Source organism: Globicephala melas, chromosome X, assembly GCF_963455315.2.
Source record: "Globicephala melas chromosome X, mGloMel1.2, whole genome shotgun sequence".
Lineage (NCBI taxonomy): Eukaryota > Metazoa > Chordata > Mammalia > Artiodactyla > Delphinidae > Globicephala > Globicephala melas.
The window spans coordinates 94,451,430-94,465,782 of record NC_083335.1 but is presented as its reverse complement, the minus strand read 5'-3'; positions in this window follow the sequence as shown (position 1 = coordinate 94,465,782).

Below are 14,353 nucleotides of genomic sequence, written 5' to 3'. Positions count from 1 at the left end.
TCCCTCGGCCTGCTGTGTGGGCACCAGGACAAAGGCAGTAAGACTAGTGTCTTATTCACTTGGATAACAAAGTAACAAACCTCATAAGCCCTCATAGGCCCTGGCACGTGTGGCCCCTCCCTCGGCCCCCACAAGCCATCAGCTCCCATTGGAGGCCCCCTCCTGCCAGTTCATCATGCTGTGAACAGAAAGCTACAGCTCTCTGACAACTGGCAAGGCTCAGTATCAGACAGGAACCGAAGTTACAAATACGTTTGTAAAATATACATTAAGAACAAACGTGGTTAACCACCCTGACAACTGATCCTCATGGGGGATACCTGCTCTTGAAATTAACATTTCCCTAGAATCGCCATGCAAAATATGTAAGTATCCCAGGGTATGTGCTAAGCCAAGCAGAAAACATAGTGACTGAATCTTTCTTTTGTTTCAGCGAGAAGGAGAAGCGTGACCTCTCATTCAGCCTCTCACACAGTGACAGAAGTTGCTCGAAGCCGCCCACAGCCAGGGGAAACACAAGAAACATAGCTATGAACACTAACTTAATTTGTTGTTGACAAGGAGGAAGATTTTTCCTGAAACGTGAAGTTCTGAGACAGAAGCGAAATTAAGATCTGTCAGGATCCTGCCGCCATCCCCTCCTGCACTGTGATGGAAATGGAGCCCTGGATGCTACCCTATCATGCAGGTGTGGAGAAATGATCCTCACTTCTCAGGCGAGAAGAGAAGAAAAAAAAAAAGCTAAACAAATTCAGGCAGAAAAGAAGTTAATAAACAATCATTTCAAACGTTTGGCTTGTATCCAATGCTCACAGCATTCCACATTTTCCGCTGTACTCATTTTCCTCACTGTTCTACATAATGACCACCATAGAATTCTCTGGTTTCCTGAACCGAGAGCCATGCGTCTGAGAAGCTTTATTTCAAAGGCAGCTTTTGTCTTTTGTCCTGCAGTCATTCAACTATAAAAATCATCCCGTCCTTTTTCTGTAGTAAGAACCTGCAACCTCTGGGCAGGGGGTATATGGGAAAAGTCTGTACCTTCCTCAATTTTTCTGCGAACCTAAAACTGCTCTAAAAAAATGGTCTTAAAAGAAAAATCCTCACACAATCCAAAAAGAAGACTATGCATCCACCAACTACAACTAAACCCTACAATATTTCCCTGGGCCTTTTCAATCAAAGAGTCACATTTTCTCCACACTTTCACATTCTGGGGCACAGAGTATCATGTTGATATTAAATTTCTACAAGGCACAGTAAAGGGTGTCAACCAAAAAAAATAATAATAATGCAGGAGGCTGCAGATAAGAAAAGTGTTTATCTGGGATCCTAAGAATTGCAATTTGGGAGATCCCCACATTCTTTAGCATCCCTAAAGAATGCTCTGGGGAAGAGAAAGAGTCAGGGGCTTATAGAGACAAAAAGCCACACGATGGTTGGTTAAAAGTTGCCTGGAGAGAGAGAACGGTGACTGACTCTGACTCGAGTCAGAAAATATCTGTCCTTAAGGAACACAAGTTGTTTTAGGGTAAGGGTCCAATAATAGATAGACTGTCACGAGTTACTTTAGGGGTCACGGTCAGATAAGTATCTTGAGTTTCTGGCCGGTGTTCTGGGAGGCTTCATCAGGTCCAAAGATCAGATTCCATCCAGGCTGAGACATGCATAAGTCACACTTCCTTAATGGCCTCCCAGCTCCATTTTAGAGAGCTCTCTTAGCAATAGTGACTCCATCTTGATTTTCATTTCACTTAAGGTCCTAGAAGTTGTTATCCATTTGGTTTAGAAGACCGTTTTGTGTGTGTGTGTGTGTGTGTGTGTGTGTGTGTGTGAGACCTAAGTAAATGATTCACAGGTTTTGATGTAAGGAGTGTTTCATTCATTTAACAAATATTTATTGAGTACATTCTTGTGGAGGGGCAGGCAATTAGCTTGAAGCATAATAACCTGATTGTTTGCTGATAGTGTCTATCATCTATCTATTGCTTGATCAATCATTATCAATCTATCTACTTTAGAGTGTGAAAGATGCTACAGAAAGGAGACAACGAAAGCGGAATAAGAAATTTCAGGAGTGTGTATAGATATGGACTTCATATTCAAAGGAGAGGACAGGACAGGGAACGCCTTACGGAGAAGGTGAATTTTATTTTTTCTTTCTTCTTCGCTGAAGTATAGTTGACTTACAATGTTTTGTTAGTTTCTGATGTACAGTAAAGTGATTCAGTTATACATAGACATTTTTAAACTACTCTTTTCCATTATAGTTTATCTCAGGATATTGAATATAGTTTCCCTGTAAATGTCAATTTTGAGAAAAACTGCTGAAAGGGGAAGAAGCAAGCAATGTGGATGTTTGGAGGAAGAAGGCTCCAGGCAGGGGGACCAGTGCAGAGACCAGGGAATGACGGAATTGTCTGAGGAATGGTGAGAAGGCCAGCACGGCAGGAGCTCAGGGCAAGTGTGTGGGGACAGGGGCCCAAGACTAATGGTATAGATGTCAGAGCATGGACAGATCTAGGTTTCATGGGGCCTGAATCTTGCACAATTAAAAGAAAGAATTGGAAGGGACCTTCAAGATGGTGGAGGAGTAAGACATGGAGATCACCTTCCTCCCCACAAATACATCAAAAATACATCTATGTGTGGAACAGCTCCTACAGAACACCTACTGAATGTGGGCAGAAGACCTCAGACTTCCCAAAAGATGCCCACAGGTGACCTACACGCAGAGGCGGGGCTAATACAAAGCTGAACCCCAGGAGCTGTGCGAACAAAGACGAGAAAGGGAACTCTCTCCCAGCAGCCTCAGAAGTAGCGGATTAAATCTCTACAATCAACTTGATGTACCCTGCATCTGTGGAATACCTGAATAGACAATGAATCATCCCCAGATTGAGGCAGTAGACGTTGGGAGCAACTGCAGACTTGAGGTTTGCTTTCTGCATCTAATTTGTTTCTGGTTTTATGTTTATTGTATTTAGTATGTAGAGCTTATTATCATTGGTACATTTGTTTATTGCTATTGTTGCTCTCTTCCTTTTATATATACTTTTTTTCCTTTTTCTCTTTTTGTGAGTATGTAAGTGTATGCTTCTTTGTGTGACTTTGTCTGTATAGCTTTGCTTTTACTATGTGCCCTAGGGTTCTGTATGTCCTTTTTTTTTTCTTAGTATAGATTTTAGTGCTTGTTATCATTGGTGGATTTCTTTTTTGGTTTGGTTGTTCACATCAACTATCTTTTCTGACCACAACGCTACGAGACAAGATATCAACTCCAGGAAAAATACAAACACATGGAGGCTAAAAAATACGCTACCGAATGACCAAGAGATCATGAAGAAATCAAAGAGGAAATCAAAAACTACCTAGAAACAAATGACAATGGAGACATGACGACCCAAAACCTATGGGTGCAGCAAAAGCAGTTCTAAGAGGGAAGTTTACAGCAATACAATCCTACCTTAAGAAACAGGAAACATCTCAAATGAACAACCTAACCTTGCACCTAAAGCAATTAGAAAAAGAAGAATAAAAAAACCCCAAATTTAGCAGAAGGAAAGAAATCATAAAGATCAGATCAGTAATCAGTGAAAAAGAAATGAAGGAAACGATAGCAAAGATCAATAAGAATAAAAGCTGGTTCTTTGAGAAGATACACAAAATTGATAAACCGTTAACCAGACTCAACAAGAGAAAAAGGGAGAAGACTCAAATCAATGGACTTAGAAATGAAAAAGGAGAAGTAACAACTGACACTGCAGAAATACAAAGGATCATGAGAGACTACTACAAGCAACTCTATGCCAATACAATGGACAACCTGGAAGAAATGGACAAATTCTTAGAAAAGCACAACCTTCTGAGACTGAACCAAGAAGAAACAGAAAATATAAACAAACCAATCACAAGGACTCAGATTGAAACTGTGATTAAAAATCTTCCAACAAACAGAAGCCCAGGACCGGAGGGCTTCACAGGCAAATTCTATGAAACATTTAGAGAAGAGCTAACACCCATCCTTCTCAAACTCTTCCAAAATATTCAGAGGGAGGAACACTCCCAAACTCATTCTATGAGGCCACCATCACTCTGATACCTAAACGAGACAAAGGTGTCTCAAAGAAAGAAAACTACAGGCCAATATCACTGATGAACATAGATGCAAAACTCCTCAACAAAATACTAGCAAACAGAGTCCAGCAGCACATTAGAAGGATCATACACTATGGTCCAGTGGGGTTTATCCCAGGAATGCAAGGATTCTTCAATATACGCAAATCAATCAACGTGATACACCATATTAACAAATTGAAGGATAAAAACCATATGATCATCTCAGTAGATGCAGACAAAGCTTTCGACAAAATGCAACACCCATTTATGATAAAAACCCTCCAGAAAGTAGGCATAGAGGGAACTTTCCTCAACATAATAAACGCCATATATGACAAACCCACAGCCAACATCGTTCTCAATGGTGAAAAACTGAAACCATTTCCACTAACATCAGGAACAAGACAAGGTTTCCCACACTCACCACTATTATTCAACATAGTTTTGGAATTTTTAGCCACAGCAATCAGAGAAGAAAAAGAAATAAAAGGAATCCAAATTGGAAAACAAGAAGTAAAGCTGTCACTGTTTGCAGAAGACATGATACTATACACAGAGAATCCTAAAGATGCTACCAGAAATCTACTAGAGCTAAACCATGAATTTGGTAAAGTAGCAGGATATAAAATTAATGCACAGAAATCTCCTGCATTCCTATACACAAATGCTGAAAAATCTGAAAGAGAATTTAAGGAAACACTCCCATTTACCACTGCAATGAAAAGAATAAAATACATAGGAATAAACCTACCTAAGTAGACGATAGGCATGTATGCAGAAAACTATAAGACTCTGATGAAAGAAATTAAAGATGATACAAGCAGATGGAGAGATACACTATGTTCTTGGATTGGAAGAATCAACACTGTGAAAATGACTCTACTACCCAAGCAATCTACAGATTCAATGCAATCCCTATAAAACTATTAATGGCATTTTTCACAGAACTAGAACAAAAAATTCCACAATTTGTATGGAAACACATAAGACCCCGAATAGCCAAAGCAATCTTGAAAAAGAAAAATGGAGCTGGAGGCATCAGGCTCCCTGAATTCAGACTATACTACAGAGCTACAGTAATCAAGACAGTATGGTACTGGCACAAAAACAGAAATATAGATCAATGGAACAGGATAGAAAGCCCAGAGATAAACCCATACACATATGGTCACCTTATCTTTGATAAAGAAGGCAGGAATGTACAGTGGAGAAAGGACAGCGTCTTCAATAAATGGTGCTGGGAAAACTGGACAGGTACATGAAAAAGTATGAGATTAGATCACTCCCTAACACCATACACAAAAGTAAGCTAAAAATGGATTAAAGACCTACACGTAAGGCCAGAAACTATCAAACTCTTAGAGGAAAACATAGGCAGAACACTCTATGACATAAATCACAGCAAGATCCTTTTTGACCCACCTCCTAGAGAAATGGAAATAAAAACAAAAATAAACAAATGGGACCTAATGAAACTTCAAAGCTTTTGCACAGCAAAGGAAACCATAAACAAGACCAAAAGACAACCCTCAGAATGGGAGAAAATATTGACAAATGAAGCAACAGACAAAGGATGAATTTCTAAAATTTACAAGCAGCTCATGCAGCTCAATATCAAAAAAACAAACAACCCAATCCAAAAATGGGCAGAAGACCTAAATAGACATTTCTCCAAAGAAGACATACAGATGGCCAACAAACACAAGACGCTCAACATCACTAATCATTAGAGAAATGCAAATCAAAACCACAATGAGTTATCACCTCACACCAGTCAGAATGGCCATCATCAAAAAGTCTACAAATAATAAATGCTGGAGAGCATGTGGAGAAAAGGGAACCCTCTTGTACTGTTGGTGGGAATGTACATTGATACAGCCACTATGGAGAACAGTATGGAGGTTCCTTAAAAAACTAAAAACAGAAGTACCATATGACCCAGCAATCCCACTACTGGGCATATACCCTGAGAAAACCATAATTCAAAAAGAGTCATGTACCACAATGTTCACTGCAGCTCTATCTACAATAGCCAGGACATGGAAGCAACTTAAGTGTCCATTGACAGACGAATGGATAAAGAAGATGTGGCACATACATACAATGGAATATTACTCAGTCGTAAAAAGAAACAAAATCGAATTCTTTGTAGTGAGGTGGGTGGACCTAGAGTCTGTCATACAGAGTGAAGTAAGTCAGAAAGAGAACATCAAATACCGTATGCTAACACATATATATGGAATCTAAAAAAAAAACCAAAATGGTTCTGAAGAACCTAGGGGCAGGAGAGGAATAAAGACACAGATGGTGAGAATGGACTTGAGGACTCGGGGAGGGGGAAGGGTAAGCTGTGACAAAGTGAGAGAGTGGCATGGACATATATACACTACCAATCGTAAAACAGATAGCTAGTGGGAAGCAACCGTATAGCACAGGGAGATCAGCTCGGTGCTTTGTGACCACCTAGAGGGGTGGGATAGGGAGGGTGGGAGGGAGGCAGACGCAAGAGGGAGGAGATATGGGGCTATATGTATATGTAGAGCTGATTCACTTTGTTATAAAGCAGAAACTAACACACCATTGTAAAGCAATCATACTCCAATAAAAGTATTAGAAAAAAAAAGACTTCAAAGGCACAAATACAAGATGAGGCACAAAATCAAAGATTTATGTAGAATGACAAAGGAAACTGCAGTATATTACCACCCCTAAAATCCGACAAACAGCACACACACTGAGAATCCTGAAGTATGGGGTGGCGTTTACGGCTGCACTTTCATGTATGTTCCTGATAGGAGAGAACTTCTGTTCGACAAGCACTGATGTGAGTAAACCACTCTGCCTACAATTTTATATGCTAGTGCTTAGAAGAGTTTCCCATGGTCTAGCTTCTGGCACCATGCATTCCGATAATTGTTTCTCTGCCAGTCCGTCCCTTCTTCCCGGTGCCAGGAGCCAGAGCACGTGGTTATGTTACCAAACAGCCTTTGGCCTTGCATCCTCATGTCCTAACACAGGTGAGTCAGCACAGCGGACATGAGAAGAATTTCTGGAAGCCATTTCGTACGTGGGAAAGCTAGCAGTAGCTTACCTCTAGGTAGGACTGTGAACCACTGAAATACAGCACAGAAGTCCAAACTAAATATATCCTCAACTCAGTATCCTCGTGGCTAGATTCCAAACACCCACCTGGTTACTCTAACGACAAACCCCCTCTAGGGCAAAGACCCAAGTGCTTGTGGTGGGGGCCAGGGAGCTCACGCATAACACTCTGTAGGGTATGGTACAGATGCTGGTAAATGCAATAGACAGCCTTTGATAGTTTCGACTATAGGAGGGACACGATCTGACGTACTGAATTTTGTCACTTTTTCCCTACGTTTTATCACTGGGGTTATCGGGATTATCCTTGTAGAAATTGTATTAGAATACCTGTCTGGCAAGTGGCAGTTCAGGCATAGTTGTCATTGCCTGCACAGAGGAACTTGTTCAGGAAAGTTCTCATTTTCCTCCCTTTAGGCGAGTTCTGTGCATTATCCGTACTACCCATGTTGAGTCTAATTGCTTTTTCAAGTGCCTTCCAAAAGATTATATGATGATTTGGTACTGGAACAAAAAGTTAAGGTGCAACAGAAAGTCAGGGAAACACAGCAGCAGCGTAAAAATTGGATACTAGTGAAATGAATGTTCATCGTTGGAGGAATGACTGAAAGTCCATAACTTCTTGCAAAGCAATTACCAAGTAAGTGCTTTAAAAATGTATCAATGAGTAGATGGACTTGGGTTTTCTTTTGTTCATGATATACATCCGAAAGGATTGCCTACCATTCCATCAAGCAATGAATGAATCTGCATGCAGTAAAAAGTATCAAGTATCCTGGAATTGTGAAGTATCTTCAAAGCAGACAGGTTCTGGTGAGACTAAGTGATGTTTTGCACAAGATTATTATTAAGGCAAAACGTCATAGTTTACTTCAAGGCAATGTCCCTTACTTTAAACTTACTTATACATAAAATAAGGCTGCTTCCTACAATTGATGGCATCTTAGATTCAATAACATATGGTAAGTTTAATAAGATCACTCTCACTGCTTAGTTTTAAATAGACCCTAATGGGGCAAGGTTAGAAGCAGGGAGGCCATTTACCAGATGATTATGGTGATCCAGGTACCTTGGAGGGGGTGGTAACAGTACAGGTAGTGAGAAGTGGTCAGACTATGGATGTGTTTTGAAGGTAAAGCAAATAGGATTGGATATAGGGTATGAAGGAAAGAAACATGAGAAAGGATTACTTCAAGGCTTTTGATTTCAGCAACTGGAGAAATGACAGAGATGCGCCCGGCAGAGATGGGCGCATGGAACTTGGTAGAGGAGATAGTAGGGACAACATCAGAAGTTCACTCTTGAGCAACGTATGTCTGAGATGTCTGTTAACAGATGGGAAGGCAGAATGCGTGGGTCCAGGTGCTGGCAGGACAGTAGGTGAGGTGACGGAGTCTGTGATGCCCTCCTCTGATTCCTACCACTTTCTCGGTACAGTAAGAAGCAGGTCACTAGCTGGTTGTAGGGGTCGGGGATCAAGTGTTAGAAGCTTGAAGAGAGATAATGAAGTATGAAATAGTCATCTAGGACTTTGCTACTCGAGGGTCACCAGCGTTGTACCTTACCTGGAGGCCTGTTAGAAACACAGGCTCTCATACTCAATGGCAAGATCAGAAAGTGTATTTATCAAGACCCCCGGTGATTGACAGCACACTCAAGTCTGAGATATACTTCCGGGAGAGTGACTAGATTGGGGAAGAACAGTCTGATGGCCCAGCTGCACTAAGGGCCCACGTGAGGTTTGCACTATGAATTTCAAGAGACACCCGTCTGCGTGGCGGTGAGTTTTACTCCAGCCAAAGGCACTAGCAGGGTACAGCTGCAGGGCAGGCAGAGAGCTGGCTGTGACTAGGGTTCTGGTTGTTTCAAGGAAGTAAGTTTGAATGAGACTGAGTCCAGGGAGTCAAGTATATGAGGAAATAAAATAGATATAGGCATGGTGGGGACACAATTTTTTTTTTTTTTTTACTGATACAACTGAATTTTTCCTGATAGAAATCAATATTTTTTACATAATATGAAGCATTTAGAGAACCCTGATTTACATGAGATTAGCTAAAGCACTACTTCACCCAGGGGTGTTTATTTTTAGTGGGTGTTTTGTGAAAGTTGACATATTAGTAAGATGCAGAAAAATGAATGCTTAATGGTATAACGTGAGGAGCTCTGGTCAGTTGGGACTAAGGAACTTCCTGGTGTATACTGAAATTGCATCTCAAATTTAACAGAGTCCTTCACTGAGGTAGTGTCTTGATGTCTGTCACAGAATCCTTAGCAGATTAATTCTCGAGGTAGAATTTCAAGCATGAATCTTGCCAGTGAAAAGTTTTGTCTCCAAAACTTTTAGGGCCTGCCTGTATGAGGCAATGTTATGAAATGAGCCCCCAGGGCTTGGGAGCATCCCCGGGGTTCCTGCAGCAACACTCAAAATGAGACTGAGACACCGGACAAAGGTCATGACTCCTGTTCTTCCTTTGACCGTCCATTCAGCAGCCTCTGAGCCACGGGCACAGTGGAAACGTCTAAATTAATAGGACCACAGGGTCAAGCATTGTAGAGTAGAAAGAGACTCTACAGATCTTCAGTTTCAATGTCTCCTCCAGTCTAGAGACTCATGTTCACCCAGCTGTGTGTACATTTCCATTATTGGGGAAGACATTCTTGCCCAAGTCAGCTAATTCCATAGCTGGGCTGCCCTCATTCCTTTTTTATATTGTCTCCGTATCTGTCTCCTAAAGCTGCCTCCATGGTCTCAGTTCTGCCAAATGGAGCAAAAGAGAATCTCCCAGACTCATTTCAAAATGTTCAAAACCTCATTTCAAAAATGATAAGGCTGGGCTTCCCTGGTGGCGCAGTGGTTGAGAGTTCGCCTGCCGATGCAGGGGACACAGGTTCGTGCGCCGGTCTGGGAAGATCCCACATGCCGCGGAGCCATGGCCGCTGAGCCTGCACGTCCGGAGCCTGTGCTCCGCAACGGGAGAGGCCACAGCAGTGAGAGGCCCGCGTACCGCAAAGAAAAACAAAAAGGTAAAGCTGCTCATACATGTGTCACTCTAGCAGCCCACACTACCTACTGCACATCTTTTATATATTCATCCATGTATTAGAATAAAAGCCTTAGAAGTGCATACATTTTCCAAATGATGTTTGGTCATTTCAGAATACCATGGGAGTTCTACATCCATTGATCTGGACATGACACGCTCATTAATTTAGAATAAGTTTCAATTAGTTTTTCCAATGGCTCAGTTAACACTGTTAATTGATATTGAGCAGCAAACCCCCTGGGGGTTTTCACATTAACTGCTGTCAAGCTGGGTCTCCTCCAGCCAGTACTCGGAATTGATCTTTTGGACTTTAAGGCAAAGCTCTTGTTTTCCCTTAATAGGCTTCACCTTGCTGGTTTCACCCCATCATTCTATCCTGTAGGGTTCCTTAATACTAGCGATGGTAGTATCTGAGATTTCCACCAACTGTCCTCTGCAGACACAAGAACATAGCAGTCCTGAGACTGCTACCCTCAGAAAGGCCTGTTTGCAAACTTGGCCCTTGGCTGGTGTCTGGGAGCTTCGATTTCGGGGGGGGGGTACTTAATACTCCCTAATTGATACGAATTTTTACTGTGCCTGGACCGAATACGAACATCGTCTTTTATTCTGACACCTACTTTCCTTCTGGAAGTCTGGACTTCTGCTACATGATAGGCAGAGGGTGCCTATGTGACCAGCCTCCAGTAAAAAACAAAAAACAACCCTAAACTGAGTCTCAAAGGGCTTCCCTGGGCAAAAGCATTGCACACATGATGCTGCATTTTAATTTCTGGGGGAAGAGGATGTTGTGTGTGGCCCCTCATGGGAGGCGTACACATGGATTCCTCCAGACTCCGCCTGTGTTTGTCCCCGTAGGATCTGGCTCTGTATCCTTACGACATGGCTGTGATAAATCTCAGCCCCGACTGCAACTATATGCTGATTCCCAAGAATCCTCTTCCAAGAATCCTAGTGAATCTCTGAACCTGGGTGCAACACTGAGGACCCGGGACGTACCTCCCGACTCTGAACTACTTGCAGATCTAAATTGCCTGATTCCTACTATCAAGCAGGGGTGGGAGCCCAAGCCTGACTATGACAGTCCATCCTTTACAAGCTTAAGTCTGTGTCTTCACTCATCGGGGGTGACATATAATGACATCGAACGTTGGATGATGGTGTCCACCATTCAATAAAGCAGTGCTTCCCAAATGTGTTCTGACAGCTCTCATCCTACAAGACTCTCCTTGAATAAAAGGGCCCTGTGTCAAGTATTTTTGAGATTTCTCTCAGTGCAATAGATTCCCCTTTGTCTTTTCCAGTACCACACAGCAGGGTCCACAACTGACACACTCCCTGAGCATAGAAGATGTAGCTTCCCTTTCTATGACTTGCAAATACACAACAGAAATGTATATAATGATATAAAAATTACTCATCTAACTCCCACCTAGATGTATTAGATGTTAACATTTTGTCACACTTGCTCCCGTTCCTTTTTTAAAAGTAATTAAGTATTTTTGCACCAGAAGTTTCTTTTGTATGCCGCTTCAATGGCATCCTCCAAGCCCCTTCCTAACAAGAGGCAAATATTACCTTGGGGGTGTACGTTATGTTTCCTGTCCACATTCTCACTCTTTTACCATCTATGTATGTGGAGTTGTTTTAAATGTGTTTGATCCTTACAGAAGTATTATTGTGTTATAATGTGACTATTTCCTGTTGCTTTTTTGAGGGTTTATTTCTCCATGTAGATGCATGCAGCCTCGGCTTATACATTTTCACTGATCTATACCATGTACTGTTATAACTACACCAACCACTTTCTTAAAATGCCTCTTCCCAAGCTAACCTTATACTTAATACGTTAGAGTCTCTGGGGATGGGTACCAGCCATCAGTATTTTTTCGAGTCCCCTTGGTGACTCTAGCGTGCTGTGGGGTTTGCAGATCAGTGCCTTACCCTAGAACTTAACATTTTACTCAAAAGATTTAAGGGGGTATCATTCTTACATGAAAAAAACCAGGGATATGTCACAGAGTAGAATGCAAAATTCACAGAGCAGTCAAGTACCTAGGCCAAGGTCATACAATTGGTGAATGGTAGATACAGGATTCACACATGCAGCCCATGGTGGCCTGCTCTCCTCTGCTATCAGGAGTAGTTAGTTTGAAAAGAGTAAGCAGCATTGCTCTGGTCCAACAGTTCTTAAAGGGTGGTCCCCACACCTGCATCATCAGCATTACCTGGAAACGTGCTAAAAATGCAGATTATTGGGCCTCACCTCAGACCTCCTGAATCAGAGACTTTCAGGGTGAGGACCTGTGATCTGTGTTTTAACAATCCCTCCAGGTGATAGAGATGCACACTGAAGTTGCAGGACCACTTTTAGTCTCCTAACGTTAAAACTTTCTATCCATTTTACATTTACTTTCAATTTCAGTGAATATGATGATAACTTCCCTGTCTCTCCCTTCTCTTTTTACCAATTGTAGACATGCTTTCATCTTATTTTTTCTATTCTTTTCTCTTTCTTTTTCTCACTAGAGATGCTTTTAGTATTCATCTTAGTTGAGGTCTTTTACTACATGACAGCTATGGCCATACTTAAAATGTTTACAGAGTCATAGGAAAAAGATCTGGGTTGCCAAAATAAGACACACCTCTTTTGAACGAGGAAGGCCCTGAGCCTGTTAAGTGCTGAAATCTTTCTATGAGACCAAAACTACCTTTACATCTTACACAATCACCTCACTTTTCAAAAGGTGTTAAATAGTTTTTAGGGGTTAGAAAAGGTGATCTTATATAACAATCAAACTATGGTAATTAATTCTTCATCTTCATCAATATGCTGATGCTTGTGAATGTTGCTTCAGTGTTGTTGTTTTTTAATATTATGTCAAAGTGCTAGGAAGAAGGCTTGAATGATTATTTGAGCTTCTGTATAAATGTGTATGGAGTAAGTTTTCTTTTCGAGCAATTCTATATGACGATTGGTCACATGGTTCATAGTCTTTGTTTGCAGCATAGCTGACAAACTGAACAAGTGAGCATTCCGCAGGCTCAGCGGACACAGAAAAGCCCTGGCTCCTGTGATAGCAGCAATCTGGAAGCATTCTGCATATTGTTAGCTGTAAATACACTGCTCAAGATGAGGAGAAAGGACACACCGGGGAACAAAGGCAGCCATGGGAAACTTGTGACACACTCGTTCATTTCAACCCTACCCTTTCATATTTTCCTCATGCAACTCTCTCTTCTCACGACTTTTTTTCCTTTCTTTTTTCCCCAAATTTTTAATAGCCACTTCAAGTTCCCATCTCATGAGCTGTTTGTTCACATACATTTCTCTCTTTTTTTTTAACACCTTTATGGGAGTATAATTGCTTTACATTGGTGTGTTAGTTTCTGCTGTATAACAAAGTGAATCAGCTATACATATACATATGTTCCCATATCTCCTCCCTCTTGCGTCTCCCTCCCACCCTCCCTACCCCACCCCTCTAGGTGGTCACAAAGCACCGAGCTGATCTCCCTGTGCTATGTGGCTGCTTCCCACTAGCTATCTACCTTACGTTTGGTAGTGTATATATGTCCATGCCACTCTCTCACTTCGTCCCAGCTTACCCTTCCCCCTCCCCGTGTCCTCAAGTCCATTCTCTACATCTGCATCTTTATTCCTGTCCTGCCCCTAGGTTCTTCAGAACCGTTTCTTCTCATGACTTTATGCATCCTCTTTCCTGAGGTTTCTCACATTGCCTTCTCCACCCTACTCACTCCCTGCACCCAGTCCCGAATCCCCCCGAATCTGGCCCCCTTCTGTGGCCTTGGATAAGTTATTTCGCCTCTCAGAAACTCCATTCGCTCATCTTTCAAATATAAATAAAGCATTTAACACATAATTTCTGGTACATGGTAGACAGTCAATGAATGCTAATTCTCCACTTCTATCATTATTATTTCTGTTATGAATGGCAGAATTTCAGCTGTTTTATGGCAGACTTGTCTGAGGCTTTCCTACAGCCCTCCAATGATACCATGTGGGCAAACGTCATGTAGGCTGGTCCCATGTGGCATTCCAAGGATGGGCCAGTGGAAGCGGT